This window comes from Vipera berus (assembly GCF_964194415.1).
Source record: "Vipera berus genome assembly, chromosome: Z".
In the NCBI taxonomy this organism is placed as follows: Eukaryota; Metazoa; Chordata; class Lepidosauria; order Squamata; family Viperidae; genus Vipera; species Vipera berus.
In genome coordinates this window covers 3,379,587-3,399,610 of record NC_138205.1, presented here as the reverse complement: position 1 = coordinate 3,399,610, position 20,024 = coordinate 3,379,587, and the positions used below count along the sequence as shown (strand labels likewise).

General features: G+C 46.0%; 1 protein-coding gene across 1 annotated transcript in view; it reads right to left on the bottom strand.

Annotated features, from left to right (window-relative positions):
• The window catches only part of LOC308677771 (protein-glutamine gamma-glutamyltransferase K-like), a 51,229-nt gene extending 34,499 nt beyond the window's left edge, over window positions 1-16,730 (bottom strand). Inside the window, exon 1 of the mRNA XM_081344468.1 lies at window positions 16,647-16,730. The gene's annotated coding sequence lies outside the window, so the exon portion shown is untranslated. The remainder of the gene's footprint in view (window positions 1-16,646) is intronic.
• Between the last annotated feature and the right edge of the window lie 3,294 nt (window positions 16,731-20,024).

The following is a 20,024-nucleotide window of genomic DNA, read 5'->3' as shown; positions in this document are numbered from 1 at the left end:
TGGCTGAGGAATTCTGGGAGTTGAAGTCCACAAGTCATCAAAGGGCCAAGTTTGAAGACCCCCTGGTCTAAAACCACTTGAAGATGAGTGGATGTCAACTCCCAGAATTCCCCCAGCCAGCAAAGGTTTACCAGAATTTAGCATGGATAAAGAACAAATTGGGCCTTTTCCCCCCATAGGGTAACTTTCTTAACAGATAGTGGGGATGCAGTAGACGTAATATACCTTGATTTCAGCAAAGTTAAAAAAAAATAGCCAATGAAAACTGGCTGGGGAATTCTGGGAGTTGAAGTCCACAAAAGTCTTAAAGCTGCCAAGTTTGGAGATCCCAGTTGTAGGGCAAACTGGCTCCCCTTACCTTACTTCAAACTTGGCCCTTTGATGACTTGTGGACTTCAACTCCCAGAATTCCTCAGCCAGGCTGGCTGAGGAACTCTGGGAATTGAAGTCCACAAGTCATCAAAGGGCCAAGTTTGAAGACCCTGCCTTAGAAAGAGTCCTAGGCCTGCTTTGCCTGGACATTAAGCCCCTGTTTAACAATGGCTTACGGATCAAGCCAGCTTCAACGGCCTAGAGTTGTACGGTACTTGCATCCCTGCCAATCAAGCATCTCCATTCAAATGGTCTTAGCTTCAGCACAGACAAGGAAGCCGGGTTGGTGCATCACACTAAGCCATAGTTTGTTTCACCGAGGTTCACACCATAAACCACCACAGTGGGCTGAATTCACAACCCATGCTGAATCACAAATCCCAATAACAAAGATCTGCTTCCATTACTGCAATATTTTTTTTATAGTTTTACCAACTGGGATGATCCTTGCAAAGGGCTTCTCCCTCCAATGTTTAAGATTCTAGCAGGTTGACCAGGTGAGTTTTATTAGAAAAATAAGATTTTCCTTAAAGCTACAGGTGGTTCTCAACTTACAATTGTTCATTTAGCGACCGTTTCAAGTTAGAATGAAAAACAAAAGTGACTTTACAGCAGGTCCTCACATTTACGACCGTCACGTGATCCAAATTTGGACCTAACCAAAGCAAGGCGGGAATATTTTGACTCCCCCCCCCATGCCTCTTTCAAAAAGTACAGGGTTGTTTCAACTTACAATCATTCGTACAACGACTGCTGGAAGTTACAAGGGCACTGGGGAAAAAAAGTGACTTTGTGACCAGTCCTCGCACTTGTGACCATTATAGCATCGCCACAGTTACATGATCAAAACTGGGGTGCTTGGCAAACGGGCAAGTAGTTACGACGGTTGCATGATTCGCTTAGCAACCGCCCTGCTTAGCAACAGCATCCCGGGGTCACGTGATCTCCCTTTGCTGCCTTCTCAGCCGGCTTCGAACAGGCAAAATCAATAGGGGCAAGCCAGATTCGCTTAACGACCGTATGATTCACTGAACGACTGTAGCGATTTGCTTAACAAACCGTGGCCAAAAAAAAAATGGTTGTAAAACGGAATGCGACTTGCTTAACAACTTAACAATGGAAATGATGGTCCCAATGGTGACGTAAGTCGAGGACTAGAGGCGGTGGTGAAAGGCATCTACCAACTGGCTGTTAAATGCAAATCTTCCAGGGGTATTCAGATTCAAAACATCCCGTTCTCCCTGGAAACACATTGCCGGTGTTCACACATCCTTGCAGACACTTCATTGTGAAGGAAACACAATTTGGCTTCGCAAACTGAATTTCCAAGCAGCTAAGCCCGAATTCAAGACATCACAAGACCGTTCTGTGTATCATGTGAAAAACCTTTGCTACAGTTCTGGGACTTTGCTCTGCATGTGTGTGTGTGTGTGTGTGTGTGTGTAATCACCTCCAGCCTTGTGACTAGCTTTGACCCCAGTCTTTCCCTCCAATGAAGACGTGCCAAGTTTCTAGTCCTTAAGATCTTTCGCAAGCTCTGTCTCCCTTCCCCTTTTTCTGTATCCTGACTCAGCGCCAGGGAAAGGAGAGTGAGGGGTCAGCCGGCCAAGGGTGGATTCCCGGCCTCCCTCCTTTCCCCACCACCACCACAAGCCCACCCAACAATTCTGCTGTCTGCCAGATGTGGACAGATGTGGGGAAGCCAAAAGAGGCCAAAGGCTAGAAGGAAACCAAAGGCTGAGATAAGAAAGCAGACGAGAGAGAGTAACAAGCTGTGCTTTCAAAGGGGTGGAAATGGCTGATAAAATTTGGACTGGGGGGTGGGGTGAGGGGGTGTCTGGCCAAAGATGTCCAGATATCAAAGGGATTGGAAAAAAAAACAGGTCAGAGGTTCAACCAACATCTGCTAAACATCTGCTTGTTTCCAAGATGGTTTAAGTCTCCTTCCCCATAACCCCAAATGTCCTGTTCCCCCACCCCTCCTTTGATTTGGGCAGTGTTTCTCAATCTAGGCAACTTTAAGATGAGTGGACTTCAACTCCCAGAATTCCCTTGCCGGCTGGGGAATTCTGGGAGTTGAAGTCCACCCATCTTAACAGTTGCCCGGGGTTGAGAAACACTGAGATTGGAGCTTGATCGAAACAATCCTATACTTAGATTTAATCTTAGGGTAAAAGGAGAGAGAGAGAGAGAGAGAGAGAGAGAGAGAGAGAGAGAGAGAGAGAGAGAGAGAGAGAGAGAGAGAGAGAGAGAGAGAGAGAGAGAGAGAGAGAGAGTTGTGTAAAACCTCCAGCTTCAGGGACAGTCTACCTGAAGAACAAATCTCCAGGAATGGCATGAGTTTGACAGCAGGTCGACCCACTCTGCCTGAAACAGACCGGGTTGCATTCCTGGCTATCTTACAAACCCTAAAACAAGGCTCTTCAAACTTGGCAACTTTAAGACTTGTGGACTTCAACTCCCAGAATTCCTCAGCCAGGCTGGCTGAGGAATTCTGGGAGTGGAAGTCCACAAGTCTTAAAGTTGCCAAGTTTGAAGATCCCCTGCCCTAAAAGAAAGGCTTGCTCAATGGCTGCTGCTTGACAAACCATAAATAAACCAGGAATCGGTGTTATGTAATGGCAAACTAGGCCTGGTGTACATCATGTGAGGGGGTGGGGGTGGGAAATATACATTTTCCAGTTTGGGTGTTTGTAGAAATTCAACCTGGGTGAGCAACCAGGTTTTTTTTTTTTAATCTCTGCATTTTTACATTTTTAAATTTAACTTTTTAAATTTACATGCTGAAGGCAAGCTGGCTGGCCTAAAAACTGTCTTTTATAACACAAATGGCAGTCCTGTGTGAGTTTATGAATGCAAATTTTCCTTTTTTCCGCCCTGGCCAAAAAAAACCTAAATACACGTCTAATGCTTAGCTAAAATAAAAAAAATAAATAAACCAGATTTCGGTAGCCGACATATATAGAACCTTGTCTTTCTGACTATGACTTTTGAATTCTCTCTGTTACTAGAAGCCAACGCCGATTCCCTGCAAGTAGAAATCTAACCTTGGAAGAGAGCCAACGTGTCCGCCAAGGAGTTGCTATTTTCCTGGCAGGATTTGCAGAAATTGTGTTGTGCCTTGGGACATCACCAAATAAATAAATAAAATAAATAAAATTTCAGACAAGTTTAACTCGGCTACCAAAATACTAGGGAAAGAATGGGGCCTGGGATACTGTAGTTAGCCTGCAGGAAGGGTGGAAACGGTAAAATCAAAGAAAGAAGTAAGATAAATAAAATCAAGTTGTGTATGCTTGGGTGTTCAAGTGTAACAAAACAAATGAGAAAGCATGTCCAAAGTGGCGATTGGTAGGTTTTTTGAGGGCTTGGCCAGGGTGCGAGAAATAACATTAATTATTCTTCTGCCACGGCTGGCATTGTTTCCAATGCACAGGGCTGCTGTGTTGAAGTCAAAAATACCTTTTAGACTGCTAAAGGGAACGGTGGCGAGGGCGAATCCTGTTTATTTTTCGATCTATAATTCATTTCCTTCTCCTTTGTTCCACCCAGATTCCAAAGCCAGCTCCTTCTGACTTAAGAAAACATATTTTGCATGAAGGGTCAGACGAAATGTAATATACCTGTAGATCAGGGCCCGGGGGCCATCGGAAAAAAGAGTCATATGTGGAGATAAGACCCAGGTGTGGGTGTGATGGACAGGAGAGCGAGGAAGATGAATTGTGAGAGACACATTTACGCTCTTAGGCAAATGCACCACTTTTTTCTTTCTGCTGGCGAGGGGATTTGCAGTACGAGGTGGACCTACTTGATAGCATTGCGAAGTGGGGCGAGTGTGAGGCCACTGGAATTTCGGAAATGGGTCGTGAGTAGCTCTGGTGAGGCCCCTTGTAAAGGAGGATTATGTCTATTATCTTCCTTTGCTTGAGTTGTGTGAGGCAGAACAGAAAAAAAGACGGCCACTGAGCATGTACCGAGTGCTTTTTTGCTCAGCTCACACACCCAAAAAAAGCGTATCCAGCTCCCTAAGGCCTTGAATCTTACAGAAATCCCGGCCAACAATTAAGGATGCATTTTGTGTTAATTTTCTACTCTCTTCGTGCCAAATATAACAATCTGTTTAATGGCGTGGCGTATTCTGTGCCTTTAAACGCACCACGACCGGAGAAGTCTGTACAGTACTATAACAATCCCATTTGGGGTAAAGTTCTTTTCTTTCTGTGCAAAAAACCCGAAAGCTTTATTTTAATTGTCCCAAAAGGTGCTTTTTTTAATTTTAATTGTCCCAAAAGGTGTTTTTTTTCTTTGAAGACGTTTCGCTTCCCATGCCAGAAGCTTCTTCAGATTCTGACCGGATGGTGGGGAATGGAAGGAATATTCTATATTTATTATTTACTTATTATTTATTAATTTAATTTGTATACCGCCCTTCTCCCGAAGGACTCAGGGCGGTGAACAGGGCAATACATATTAAAAAAACAAGATACAAAAATTAAAAGCGATTAAACAACAGTGCCCATGAATAAATTAGTACATATTAAAAAGTTAAAACCGATTTATAAAACCCAACCCCATATATTCTGCCTTTCCATTTCAGAGCTGAAGAAGCTTCTGGAATGAGAAGCGAAACGTCCTCAAGGGAAAAACCAAAAAAGTCCAGTTGACTCCTGAAAAAAAAAAAAAGCCCTTTTGGGGACGAATCCTGACCTGGAGGAGGGAGAATCTCCACAGACTTTTGTTTCAAATGATTTTCAATTGTTTTTTTAAATGCAGGCAAGTCCTTGACTTACAACAGCTGATTTAGCGACCGTTCAAAGTTACCACATCGCTGAAAAAAAGGGGACTTGCGACCATTTTTTCCACACCTAGGACCGCGGCAGCGTCCCCAAGGTCACGTGGTCCAAATTCAAACGCGTGGCCACTGGCATGTACTTACGACGGTTGCAGAGTCCCCCCCGAGGGGGGGGGGAAGGTCGTGAAATGGGGCAAAACTCACTTAGCAACTGTCTCCCTTAGCAGCAGAAACTTTGTGCTCATCGGTTGAGGCCTACCTCCATTTATGATCCTTATTTATGATTTGGATGTTTAATAGGGCCCTTTTTAATTGGATGTCGGCAATCCGCCTCGAGCCGCATTTAGGGAGAGGCGCAGCGTACATGTTTAATAAATAAATGGATGTATAAAATAAATTTCAAAAAAAACCCCAACAAAACAAAGCGGTTGTTTCCTGCCTTAGCAGGGGGTTGGACTAGATGACCTCCAAGGTCCCTTCCAACTTATTATTATTATTATTGCTTCTGCAGCTGCCTTCCGAACGTGGATTTAATTCCTTTTTCTTTTCTTAACAAGCTGTTGAATGCTCCCGATTTCCCGGAGCAACTGGATCCCTGTCCCGTGACGAGGGATCACCCCTTGAAAGGGACCGCCAGCGTAACGAGGCGTGTGAATATACAGGTAGTCCTCGACTTACGACTGCGAAGCAGCCCAAAATTTCTGTGCCTCAGTGAGACAGTGAGTTTTGCTCCATTTTATGACCTTCCTAGCCACTGCCGTTAAGTGAATCACTGCAAGTCTTAAAGTAAAATTCCATTCTATTTTATTCCATTCCATATTTTCTATTCTATTCTATTCTATTCTATTCTATTCTATTCTATTCTATTCTATTCTATTCTATTCTATTCTATTCTATTCTATTCTATTCTTTATTCTTTATTTGAAGGTTATAATAATTATTTTGCATGGTTTTGCTTATCTGATGGAATACAGCCCAGAATCAGATGGGCGGTCTTTAAATTTGATAAATCAAATCAACAAATAATTATTCTCCTTGCCTTGACGTTTGGAGGCTCCCAACCAGGTGTAGCTGCTCACATGCCATGCTAAAAATTCCTCCTCCCTTGCAATCTTGCTTCATCGCCACTGAGGCTCAAGAAGATCCTTGCCTCATCAAGTGGCAGTGAGTTCCCAAGGATAATTATGCATTCCATCCAACGCTCCCCCAGTTTCCTTGCGTAGATATTACTTAAGAAAGACCAGGCAAATTGTTGGAAGCGGCCCTGCCTTAGGACTCTTTGCAGAGGCTGGGCTTCCCAACCCGTGAGGTTTCGTTGTGGGTTTTGTGAGACACAGTCGAGAACAAACACAGCAAGGGAATACTGCATCCAATTTTGGTCACCTTATCACAAAAAAAAAGATGTTGAGAGTTTGAAAAAAAATTCAGAGAAGAACAGCAACTAAGCTGATCCAAGGCCTGGAGACCAAAATGTACGAAGAACGGCTGCAGGACTTGGTCTTGGCTAGTTTAAATAAAAGAAGAAATAGGGGGGACATGATAGCAGCGTTCCAAGTATTTGAGGGGCTGCCACAAAGAAGAGGAGGGGGGTCACGTTATTCTCCGAAGCACCAGAAGGCAGGACGAGAAACAACGGATGGAAACTGATCAAGGAGAGAAGCAACCTGGGATTAAGGAGAAACTTCCCGACAGTGAGGACAATTAACCAGTGGAACAGCTTGCCACCAGAAATCATGTGCGCTCCATCACTGGAGATTTTTAAGAAGAGACTGGACAGTCACTTGTCTGTGACGGTATAGGTTCTCCTGCTTGAGCGGGGGGCTGGTCTAGAGGACCTCCAAGGTCCCTTCCAACTTCTATTCTATTCTATTCTATTCTATTCTATTCTATTCTATTCTATTCTATTCTATTCTATTCTATTCTATTCTATTCTATTCTATTCATAGCAGCTTGCACAGAGTTCTCAGGCTTGGCAAACCTGAGTTCTCCACTCTTGGGAGCCGATTCCCCTAAAACGCTATATTGTGGTTTCTTTAAAGTAGCATCATTAAACTAGCTTCCCACAATTGTGTCGGTCTCCAAGAGTTGCAGTTAGCAAACCCTAATGACAGGGTTCGGCCGACATGTTAAGTCAAACCAGAGTAACCACACTTTTGTTTTTAATGTTATTTTTTTTAATACAGGCATACCACGCCTCTCTGCTTATACAAACCATCCTATTTAGCACCGGCCTGAACTGGGCTGGTGAAGAAATGTAGACTTTTTTTAAAAAAAATCGGGTGTTCTCTTAAGGTGTGGTACCCTAATAATAAGAATAATGAAGTTGGAAGGGATCTTGGAGGTCATCTAGTCCAATCCCCTGCTCAGGCAGGAAACCCTAACCCATTTCAGACAAATGGTTGTCCAGTCTCCTCTTAAAAACTTCCAGTGTTGGATCATTCACAGCTTCTGAAGGCGAGTAGAGTAGAGTAGAGTAGAGTAGAGTAGAGTAGAGTAGAGTAGAGTAGAGTAGAGTAGAGTAGAGTAGAATAGAATAGTTGGAAGGGATCTTGGAGGTCATCTAGTCCAACCCCCTGCTCAGGCAGAAAACCTGCCTATACCATTTCAGACAAATGGTTATCCAGTCTCCTCTTAAAAACTTCCAGTGTTGGATCATTCACAGCTTCTGAAGGCTAGTAGAGTAGAGTAGAGTAGAGTAGAGTAGAGTAGAGTAGAGTAGAGTAGAGTAGAGTAGAGTAGAGTAGAGTAGAGTAGTTGGAAGGGATCTTGGAGGTCATCTAGTCCAACCCCCTGCTCAGGCAGGAAACCTGCCTATACCATTTCAGACAAATGGCCCTGCAGTCTCTTCTTAAAAACCTCCAGTGTTGGAGCATTCACAGCTTCTGGAGGGAGGTAGTTCCACTGGTTAATTCTTCTAACTGTCAGGAAATTCCTCCTTAGTTCTATTTCCATCATTTTTTTTTAGATGGATATTAAATCAGCGGCGAGCTCAAAATTAAGTCAGGCCTTTCTGCACGAAAGATTTCTTTGTGCGGTATTTTAGACCGGCAGTCCTCCGTTTAACAACAGTTCGCTCGAAATTACAACGGCACTCTGAAAAAAAAAGGGACTTGCGATCGTTTTTCACACCTACGACCGTTGCAGCCTCCCTGTGTTCAGGTCTTCAAAATTCAGACGACTCGTATTTATGATGGTCGCAGCGTCGCAGGGTCCTGTGATCCCCCCTTTTGCGATTTAACAACCGTGTTACTCTCTTAACAACTGCAGTGATTCACTTAACAACGGTGGCAAGAAAGGTTGTAAAACGGGGCAAAAGTCACTTAACACATGTCTCACTTAGCAACATAATTTTTCAGCTCAGACTATCTTTATTTATACAGGCCGTCCTTGACTCACAAGCGTTCGTTTAGCAACCATTGGAGGTGATGACCGCACTAGAAAAAGTAACTGATGAGCGGTCCTCACACTTACGACCATCTCAGCATTCCCCACCATCACGTGAACAAAACTCGGGCACTTGGCGACCGCCGTGCCTTCACAACAGTCGCAGTGTTTTGTAACTTTCCCAGCCGCCTTCCGACAAGCAAAGTCGGATTTGTTGAACGACCGAGTGATTCGCTTAACAACTGCAATGATTCACTTAGCAACCCTGGCAAAAAAAAAGTCGTAAAATCGAGCGCTACTTGTTTAACAACTGCCTCGCTTAGCGATGGAAATTCTGGCCGTAGGCTCTTTTTCCTCGCCCGATTGCTTAATCCTCGCGCAGATTTTTTTAAAGGGTTGGAGAAAAATACAGGCGTAAAACAAAACGATCTGTGGAGAATCTCTCCCCCGTTTAGATTCAATTCGATTAGATAACCTTTATGACAGGGGTCTTGAAACATGGCCCTTTGATGACTTGTGGACTTCAACTCCCAGAATTCCTCAGCCGGCGTGCCTGCCTGAGGAATTCTGGGAGTTGAAGTCCACAAGCAGGGGTCTTCAAACTTGGTCCTTTGATGACTTGTGGACTTCAACTCCCAGAGGTCCTCAGGCAGGCACGCCGGCTGAGGAATTCTGGGAGTTGAAGTCCACAAGTCATAAAATGGTCCTAATTCCCTCACGCTGGCTGAGGTTCCCTCACGCTGGCTGAGGAATTCTAGGACTCGAAGTCCACAAGTCATAAAATGGTCATAATTCCCTCACGCTGGCTGAGGAATTCTGGGAGTTGAAGTCCAGAAGTCATCAAAGGGCCAAGTTTGAAGACCCCTGCTTTATGGTCATTGTTTTTTTTCTCTGTGGGCACAACGGCACACATTAAAATGTCTTTTTTACATGTCTTTCTAACAAGACAAGGCGAGCTTTCTCCTTGCTTTGGGAGTCTCTCTGTGTGTATGTATGTGTCTCTGTGTGTGTGTGTCTGTGTCTGTGTGTTCCACTCTGCACATGCTCAGAGGCACCGTTGCTTTCTGCAGCCCCGCAAGCTTTCTCAGCTAAATGCATGGGAATTTTTTTTTGTGCCTGATGGATGGTTGGAAATGAGCTGAGACAGGAAGATGAAATCTTGCCTGGGGCGGAGTGGAGGGGGTGGGGGGAAAAGAGAAGGAATGTTTGGGAAGCTCATCTGCCATTCTGCCCCACCCTGGCCCTTGTCCCCACCCATGGGGACAGGTTCCATTGAGGGCAGTGCCCAGATGTGTAGCCAGCCTGCCAGTTAGTGTGTGTGTGTGTGTGTGTGTGTGTGTGTTTGTGTGTGTGTGTAAGACAGTTGCTGGTTGAACCGTGCATGCGTTCCAACCTCAAGCAACTCAAAGTTGGCTGGACTTCAACTCCCAGAATGCCCCAGCCAGCCATGCTTAGGGCGGAGCCTCGCCCTAAGACAGGGGTCTTCCAACTTGGCCCTTTGATGACTTGTGGACTTCAACTCCCAGAATTCCTCAGCCGGCGTGCCTGGCTAAGGAATTCTGGGAGTTGAAGTCCACAAGTCATCAAAGGGCCAAGTTGGAAGACCCCCTTGCCCTATATAAAACAGGTAGCGTTGATCATAGAGTCGTAGGGCTGGAAGGGACCTTGGAGGTCTGCCAGTGGAGGACCTTTCCTTTCAAAGTATGCAAAAAAAAAAGCGCAGGCCCTAAGAAAACAAAATTTAGAGGAAAATAAAGTTTTCCTATTAATAGAAAAATAATATAAATCGGAAGGAGAAAGAGAGACAATTTCACCCGGGATCCCATCGGTAGTCTGCAACCTTGGCAACTTGAAGCGTGGTGGACTTCAACGCCCAGAATTCCCCAGCCAGCCATTAATGGCATTAACGTAATGAAGCTACAAGCTTCTGTGTCCGTTTCCATTTTCCCCACCTCCTTGCAAGACCCCAGGCCTTTACAAGGGGACAGGGCAGGCAGGAATCCAACTGGGGAAGCCTTTTTTTTTTTTAACCAGGCAGGCGGAAAAAGCTGCCGGTCTCGAACTCTTCATCCCAAGAGACTTGTTTGAGGAGTACAGCAGCTATCAGCAAACAGGTTCCCCAGGGTGTCTCCTTGGGAAGCTAAGCCGCACCGCTCTCACACAGAGAAAAATCAACAATATGGGTTGTTGCTGAATTTTAAAGTGTCACCGGGGTGGGGTTTTGGGTTTGTAGTGTCTGGGGGGGGGGAGAAAGTGAATTTAAAAATAACTTAAGGGGGGGGGAAACGTCAATTTGCTTTTGGGGTGCCGGAATGGAGTCTCCACAGAAGGGTCCCTCCTGGGTGGCTGGCACTGTGATCAGGAGCAGTCCACCCCATTAGCCATGATCGAGCTGATCTAGGAAATGCCACACTCTATAGTTCTCCAATTGCTCAGTTTATTCAGATGGTATTTTTTAAAATCTTTTTAATGTAGTGAATGTGTTGGCCAGCTCATTACTTCCTTGAATCCAGAGACATGGGTTGCTCTACAGGTTAAATAAATACAATTTCTTTCTTTCTTTCTTTCTTTCTTTCTTTCTTTCTTTCTTTCTTTCTTTCTTTCTTTCTTTCTTTCTTTCTTTCTTTCTTTCTTTCTTTCTTTCTTTCTTTCTTTCTTTCTTTCTTTCTTCCTTCCTTCCTTCCTTCCTTCCTTCCTTCCTTCCTTCCTTCCTTCCTTCCTTCCTTATCTCTTGTTTAAATTTGTGGCTTGCAAACCAGGGTGGGTGGCTTTGCCTGAGCAGTACACTACCAATTGTGGTTTACTCAGCAAATCACGGTTAAGCAAGGCTCTTTTCTTTTAGCACTTTGGGAAATACAGTCTGGGCACCTTTGAGAAAGGAAGAAAGATCTGAGCATATCAAGTGATCCTCTCAGTACTTTGCAATGCAAGAAGGATTTCGTGCCCAGCTCTCTGTTTACAAATGCAGGCCGTTGCAAGAAGGAAGGGAAGACTTCCTCTGAGCACAGGCAAAGTACATTTCTTTTTGGAGTGATATTTCTAGGATGTCCTAGACCAGAGGTGGGGAACGATGGCCCCTTTTTATGACTTGTGGACTTCAACTCCCAAAATTCCTGAGCCAGCGTGCCTGGCTGAGGAATTCTGGGAGTTGAAGTCCACATGTCACCCAAAGGGTCATAGTTCCCTCACGCTGGCTGAGGAATTCTGGGAGTTGAAGTCCCCAAGTCATCAAAGGGTCATAGTTCCCTCACAGTGGCTGAGGAATTCTGGGAGTTGAAGTCTAGAAGTCATTAAAGGGCCATAGTTCCCTCACGCTGGCTGAGGAATTCTGGGAGTTGAAGTCCACAAGTCGTAAAAGGCACATAGTTCCCTCACGCTGGCTGAGGAATTCTGGGAGTTGAAGTCCACAAGTCGTAAAAGGGTCATAGTTCCCTCACGCTGGCTGAGGAATTCTGGGAGTTGAAGTCTAGAAGTCATTAAAGGGTCATAGTTCCCTCACAGTGGCTGAGGAATTCTGGGAGTTGAAGTCTAGAAGTCATTAAAGGGCCATAGTTCCCTCACGCTGGCTGAGGAATTCTGGGAATTGAAGTCCACACATCACCAAAGGGTCATAGTTCCCTCATGCTGGCTGAGGAATTCTGGGAGTTGAAGTCCACAAGTCCTAAAGGGGTCATAGTTCCTTCACGCTGGCTGAGGAATTCTGGGAGTCAAAGTCCCCAAGTCTCCAAAGGGTCATAGTTCCCTCACGCTGGCTGAGGAATTCTGGGAGTTGAAGTCCACAAGTCATCAAAGGGGCCATCGTTCCCCACCCCTGCCCTAGACAAAAGTTCGGATTCACCGCAAATTTGACAGATTCTGAACCCAATGGCAAAGTGAAAAATCAATTTAAAACTCTTCAAGCCTACAAAACACACACACACACATACACACCAAGGGTTGCCTCCCTCTGGGCCCTTAAAATTGACACGTCTCCCCTCCAATATCTGTAGACTAATGAATTAAGATTCTAAGTCTGGGAGTAACCCGTTTAGACATTTTTAGCCACGATTAAAAAAAGTGCCCATTTTACAGGCAGTCCTTTATTAGTGACCACCCCACTTGGTTATAAAACCAAATGGTCCCTAAGTGAACCTGTGCTGGTGATCTTCCTTCAGCTTTCCTCTGTGTTGCAGACCTGCAAAGGTCGTAAATGCGAGGACTGGCTGCAACTTTTCTTTTTCATCCTCCCCCCTCTTGTGACTGTCAATGGTCGCTAAATGAGGATCCGGCCAAGGTTGTCAGCGAGACTTCCCTTTCGACTCAAAAAAAAACAAAACAAAACAACCAAACATTTTGGTGCTGCCAAATTTGAAGAGAAAGAGAGAAAGAAAACCATCCAGTTTCTGTGCAAAAAATTTTGCACTTTATTTGGCTTTTTTTTTCTTCCCCCCCCCTGCGAATTGGTCTCAAACCTGACTCACACCTGAAAATCTCTTTATCCTGGGTCAGAGCACAGAAGATCCCTTGGGGGCTTTGATGCTCTGAAGCCATCATCGATCCTAGTCTGTACAAGATCACCCTGCCTGCTGAATCCCCCCCTTACAAGTCACCAGACTCCTACAAAGTTCATCTTGTGGGGCATTGAGGTCATCCAGTCCAACCCTCCAGATTGAACCAATTCACCAGTTTGCACAGAGGTTGCGGGCGCTCCATCACTGGAGGTTTTTAAGAAGAGGCCGGACAGGCCCCTGTCTGAAATGGTATGGGGTCTCCTGCTTGCGCAGGGGGTTGGACTAGAAGACCTCCAAGGTCCCTTCCAGCTGATTGATTGATTAAAGCATGCCCAACAGACGGATGGGTCTTGCTATCACACGGCCCAGAGTTCCTCCAACTTTGAAGCAGAATTAATTTTCCAAAAATTAAAAGCTGAATTTGTGTTCCGCGCTCCGAAAATAAGTCTGAGGACAGGATGGGGTGAAGGAAAATATTTCTCCATTTACTAAATCTAGATCTTCAAAACGGGCAGTGCCCCCCCCCCCCCGGCTTTGCCCAAAACGCGCAATGAAATTAAGGCAAAAAGCTGGTGGCTTCATTCACACAACACGGAGAACTTGGAAACCCCTTTACTGACAAACCCATGTTATTAAGTGTCACAAACTTTCCTGCAAAAGGGAATTCCTGGTTTTTTGGGGGGGTGGGGGGTTGTGTGTGTGTATGTGTCACCACAGACCTGTGTTTCTCAACCTGGGTGACTTTAAGATGGGTGGACTTCAATTCCCAAAACTCCCAGCTTTAAGATGGGGTGGGGTGTGGGGGAACTACAACTCCCCTGCTGGCTGGGGCAAAGTGGACGTGGTAATCCACCCATTCTTTAAAGTTGCCCATTACAGGCCAACACACCTCTCTCCTCCTACACGCAATTTGGTTGCGCAAGAAGAGATTGGACCACCGTTTGTCTGAAATGGTCTTGGGTTTCCTGCCTAAGCAGGGGGTTGGGCTAGAAGACCTCCAAGGTCCCTTTCCCACTCTGTTATTGTGTATTCTAAACAGGGGGTTGGACTAGATGACCTCCGGTGTCCCTTCCCACTCTGTTATTCTGTATTCTGAACAGGGGGTTGGACTAGATGACCTCCGATGTCCCTTCCCACTCTGTTATTCTGTATGCTGAACAGGGGGTTGGACTAGAAGACCTCCAAGGTCCCTTCCCACGCTGTTATTCTGTATGCTGAACAGGGGGTTGGACTAGATGACCTCCGATGTCCCGTCCCACTCTGTTATTCTGTATGCTGAACAGGGGGTTGGACTAGAAGACCTCCAGTGTCCCTTCCCAGTCTGTTATTCTGTATGCTGAACAGGTTGGACTAGATGACCTCCGATGTCCCTTCCCACTCTGTTATTCTGTATGCTGAACAGGGGGTTGGACTAGATGACCTCCAAGGTCCCTTCCAACTCTGTTATTCTGTATTCTGAACAGGGGGTTGGACTAGATGACCTTCGATGTCCCTTCCCACTCTGTTATTCTGTATGCTGAACAGGGGGTTGGACTAGATGACCTCCAAGGTCCCTTCCAACTCTGTTATTCTGTATTCTGAACAGGGGGTTGGACTAGATGACCTTCGATGTCCCTTCCCACTCTGTTATTCTGTATGCTGAACAGGGGGTTGGACTAGATGACCTCCAAGGTCCCTCTCAACTCTGTTCTTCTATTCTAAGCCCCGTTGGGCTTGACAATCTAGGTTTATGAAATGCGTTCTGGACCCCCAAAAGGCGTGCAAGACAAACCCACCCCCCACCCCAATTGCCAATCCTTGTTCTTTGACCCACAACTCTTTAGCCATCTGCACCAGGTGCTCACCCACAAACCCGCCCATTCACGATCTGCTAACTTGAGTAAGTCACAATTCGTGGGTAGCTCAGCACGCTGGGTCTTGCGCGAACCGGGAAAGCCCACGGATTTGTCCCCGAGAGGGCTCGGGGTTCGAGTCCAGCGCCTGTCAAGTTAATTCAACCCGAGCGTCTTTTAAGATTTACGCACCATTAGCTCGCCGCGATTTTTTCTTCAAGGCAACCAAATGCCAGACAGATTTCTGGCTAAAGCTGCGCCCCTACCCGTGTTTTCAAGCCCCTGCTTGCTCCACGGATTCTGGAAGAGCCCGGCCTACCTCGCAGGGCTGTTGCGATTCGAAACGAGAGGCGCCGGGTTTTTCCCCTCCCCCCCGCGATTCGAGCCCAGCCGGTACTTCGGAAACCCCCCCCCCCCCCACCGCAAAGTCCCGTCCCGACGACCAGAAGGAGGCAGGATTTCCCTTTTGCAAGTCTGGCGACTCTCCTTCCAGCCTCAGGGATCCAAGCCATCCGCACTACCGCTCCCATCTTCCCGGTGATGGGCTCTGTAGTCCTGCCCCCTCCACCCGCCCCCGCAGTTCGCGTGCGCTGTGGCACAGCGCTGGATTCCCACGTGCGGGAGTCCCGCCGGGCGACGCGCGTTTCTTCCAACAGCTGCTCGGTTCCTAATTTCCTGCCCCGTCCTGGGATTAAAGGAACCCCCTTTTGGGGTTCTGCGCCCCCCCCCCCATATCTCTGCTCCTTCTCGCTGCCTCCGTCCCATTCGCTGGGCGGCGGGTGTGTGTGTGTGTTCTCCTTTCCACCGCAAAGTTCTTCGCACCAACTTCCCAAGTTCTTTTTAACTCCCCACACCTGCCCGGCATCCATTGCCGTCTCTAGACGGCCCCGGGTACCTCTGCGCACATCTGGAGACACCTGGCAGCTAAAAGGTTCCCTCCGTACTCCAGGGCCTGACTGACTGCCTTTCTCTTCCTTCCTTCCTTCCTTCCTTCCTTCCTTCCTTCCTTCCTTCCTTCCTTCCTTTTCCATTTACCCCCTTCCTTTCTTCCTCTTTCCTTCCTTCCTTCCTTCCTTCCTTCCTTCCTTCCTTCCTTCCTTCCTTCCTTCCTTCCTTCCTTCCTTCCACTCTCCCTCCCATTCCTTTCCTTTCCACCTTTTTTCCTTCCTTCCCTCCCTCCTTCTTTTCCATCCACCCCCTTCCTTTCTCCCTCTTTCCTCTCTTTCTCCCTCTTCCTTCCTTCCTTCCTTCCCTCCCTCTCTCCTTTTCCATCTGCCTTCCTTCCTTTCTCCCCCTTTCCTTCCCTTCCCTCCCTCCTTTTCCATCTACCTCCTTCCTTCCTTCCTTCCTTCCTTCCTTCCTTCCTTCCTTCCTTCCTTCCTTCCTTCCTTCCTTCCTTCCTTCCTTCCTTCCTTCCTTCCTTCCTTCCTTCCTTCCTTCCTTCCTTCCTTTTCCATCGCCTGCCTGCCTGCCTCCCTTCTCTTTTCTCCCTTCCCTCTTTCCTTACCCCCTTCCTACCTACCTACCTACCTACCTACCTACCTTACCTACCTACCTACCCTCTCCTTCCCGTCTCCGATCTCCCCACCAACGATGCTCCTGTTTCTGTCCCAGCTGCCTATGTAGGACGCCCCCTCCGCGTTCCCCCTTTCCTAAATTTGCAGAGCAGCAGGGAGAGAAACCCCCCCCACACACCCACACACAGCCCCCCCTTTCAGCTGCCCAGGTCTCTGGGCGCCCTCCAGCCCACTCCCCCCGCCCCCCCCCCCGACTCACCTGGCACTCGGCGGCTCAAGCTCCGATCCGGCTAGCTTCGCCCCCAGGCGCGCTCTGGAGCCGGAGAAGGATGCGCAACTCCTGTCAAAAGTCTGGGGTGGAGCCGGCTGGTGTCAGAAATATGAGAAGCATCCGGGGAGGGGAGGGCCGAGGCTGCCGGCCCCTCCCCAAGCGTGGAACTTCCCAGCTTTGGGGTGGGGGCAGGGGGCAAGGACCGGGGAGCGGCTGGGAAGTTGAGTCAGAGGGTCAGCTGGGGGCTAGGAGGAACTCTCTGGCCTGGGAGGCAGGAGAAGTGGGTCTGGGTGGGGGGGCGAAGGATAGTGGGAAAGGGGGCGTGGGTGTAAGGGGTCAAGCTGTCCTTGGGCAAATGACTGGTTTTTTTTATTCCCACGTATTTCACCTCTCCCCACCACCCCATATTTCTATAATGGGGAGGGGGTCTTGATGAAGAAGAATAAAAATAATCACCCATTCCCCTGTAATCCACAAATCGGGACTGGGAGGGGCGGGGTGGGGGCAATAAAAGTTTTTTTTCCAACTTTTTCCAACTTCTTTCCCAACTTTTCCAACTTCTTTTCCAACTTCTTTCCCAACTTTTTTTTTTAAAACTTGGAAAACTTTTTTAAAAACTGGGGAAAAAAACTTTTTTAAAACTTGGAGTAGATTTTAGTGGGATATTGTTATTGGTACGTTGTTTGTAGTTATGTTAAAAAGAGAGTTAAAGCGCATTATGAATTTGGTTAATTGTATATTATGCATAATTTTTATTTAGAATAGGATTATTGTAACTATAATCCTGTATTTAGCTCTGGGAAGTGGGGGGGGTGGAAGTGGGTGGGTTTGGGGTGGGGGGGATTTGGGGATATATTGTAAAATTTTGTTTTTGTAAAACTCTTTAATAAAAAAAAAACTTGGAAAACTTTTTTAAAACGTTTTTTTTTTAAAAAAAAACTTTTTTAAAGCTTTGAAAGCTTTTGTTTTTAAAGCTTTGAAAACTTTTTTAAAGCTTTGAAAACTTTTGAAAAACTTTAAAAAAAGTTTGAAAACTTTGAAAAAAGTTCAAAAGCTCTGAAAAAACTTGTAAGAAGCCTTTAAAAGAACGGAATCAAAGTTTCAGAAGCTTTCAAAGCTTTTGAAATTTTTAAGAGTTTCGGAAGCTTTCAAAGCTTTCGAAACTTTTATGAGTTTTTGAAGCTTTTCAAAAGTTTTAAATACTTTTAAAAACTTTCCCCTCCTGAATGAAACTGTTCCGAGGCTTCCTAGATAGGCCTGCAAGATAGAATCCCTCTCCAGCTGAGGCTGTTCAAGGTCCTCTGAAGAATGGGGTAGACTTCCTTGGAATGTGGAGGCTCTAATCAGGCAGAGGACTGATAATGGCCTGACCTAGGTTTCTTCCTCCAGCTGGAAAAACCCCTTTGGGAGGCCAGGGAGCAAAAATCCCCACTTTCACTTTTGTTATAAGGAAACCCCCTCCCCCCCCCCCACCAAGGATTGCTGGGTGAGCTGAACCATGGAAGGAAAAGCAAAATAAAAATTAGGCCTGGAGGGACTTTTCCCCCTCTTATCTGAAGTTGGGAAAGAATTGAAAATAGCAGGGGAATTCTAGCCAGGCCACGACACAAATAAAATATATATATATAATGACTTTATTATTTTATTATTTTATTATTTTATTTTATTATTTTATTATTTTATTATTATTTTACTTTATTATGCTATTATTCTATTATTTTACTTTATTATTTTAGTTTAGTTTTTTTCCTCACATGGTCCGTATTTGCAGAAATCTTGTCTACTTTTAGAAACGTATTCTTTTTTTCCCCCCAGTCTGGATACTGCTATCTCTGAGAAATTGGGGCACCCCCCTCTGTCTGCTAGGACAAAAATCAACTTTTTTCCCCTCAAGGCGTTGGACTACAACTCCCATCCTCAGCCTGCCGCTGATGGGAGCTGTAATCCATCCCTTCCCTCTCCTGCGGCAATTCAACCCCCTCTGCCCTGATTTTGGGGCGTATCTTTGTATAACTTTTCAAGGAGATTCTTTCTCATCCTGGCACTTTCCAGATTTTCAAGGCCTGCCAAGCACCTCAAATGCCCCAGGAGATTGGCACTTAGCATACTGAGATCCATCCAATCAGAGGGCTGGGAGGGAGGGAAGGAAGGAAGGATCATCGCACAGTCAGCCAGATGTTCAGACTGGATTTGGCATTTCTGTCTACCTATCGAGTCATTGCCAAGGACCCGGGATAGGCAGATGTGGATGTTTGATGGTATTACAGATCTCGTCGCAGGATGGAAGCCGTTCCTAGTAAGGCCGCCTTTTGCAATTGACTAACGGCGAATTTGTCAATGCCGATGATGGTGTTCAAGTGGTGCTCCAGTTGTTTTGGGATGGCACCCAAGGGGCCTATGACTATTGGTACTACCCTGGCTTGCCTTTGCCACAGTCTTTCTATTTCTATTTGTAGGTCTTTGTATTTTGTTATCTTCTCCAGTTCTTTCTCGTCTATTCTGCTGTCTCCAGGCACTGCCACGTCCGCTATCCAGACTTTTGTTTGTCTGTCTTATCGACAATTGTTAAGTCCGGGGTGTTATGTTGCAGGTGCTCGTCTGTTTGAATTCCGAAGTCCCAGAGCAGTTTAACTTTGTCATTTTCTATGACTTTCTCTGTTTTATGATCCCACCAGTTCTTGCTTACAGGCAAATGATATTTCTTGAAGATCTTCCAATGCACCGTTGTTGCTACTTTGCGGTGCCGCTGCTTGTAGTCAGCCTGTGCGATCTTCTTGCAGCAGCTCACCAGATGGTCCACTGTTTCTTCAGCTTCTTTGCAGAGGTGGCACTTACTCTCTGTTGCTGTCTTCTCAATTTTGACTTTGTATGTGTTTGTCCTTAAGGCTTGGTCTTGTGCAGCCAGAATTAGTCCCTCCGTCTCTTTCTTCAACTTTCCCGCTCTTAGCCATTGCCAGCTCTTGTCATTATCTGCTTTCCCAGCTATTTTTTTTTAATGTACTGGCCATGTAGTGCTTTGTCTTCCCATGCCTCTATTCTGTTCCTCATTTGGTCTTTCTTGTAGGCCAGTTTGGCCTCTCCAGTAGTCAGTAAGCCTTCCTGATATACTAATTTCAGTGCATCTTCTTCGTTGTCCTTCAGATATTCTTCCAAAGCCATTTTTTCTTCTTCAGCAATTATTATTATTATTATTATTATTATTATTATTATTATTAATAATAATAATAATAATAATAATATATGAAGTGCTTGTATGGCATATGTCCACTCAACAACATTTAAGAGGGGGTAGACTTTGACTCCCAGAATGCTCCAGCCAGCCTCGTTGTTAATGCTCAGTATAAAAGACCCCATACTTCGTACGCA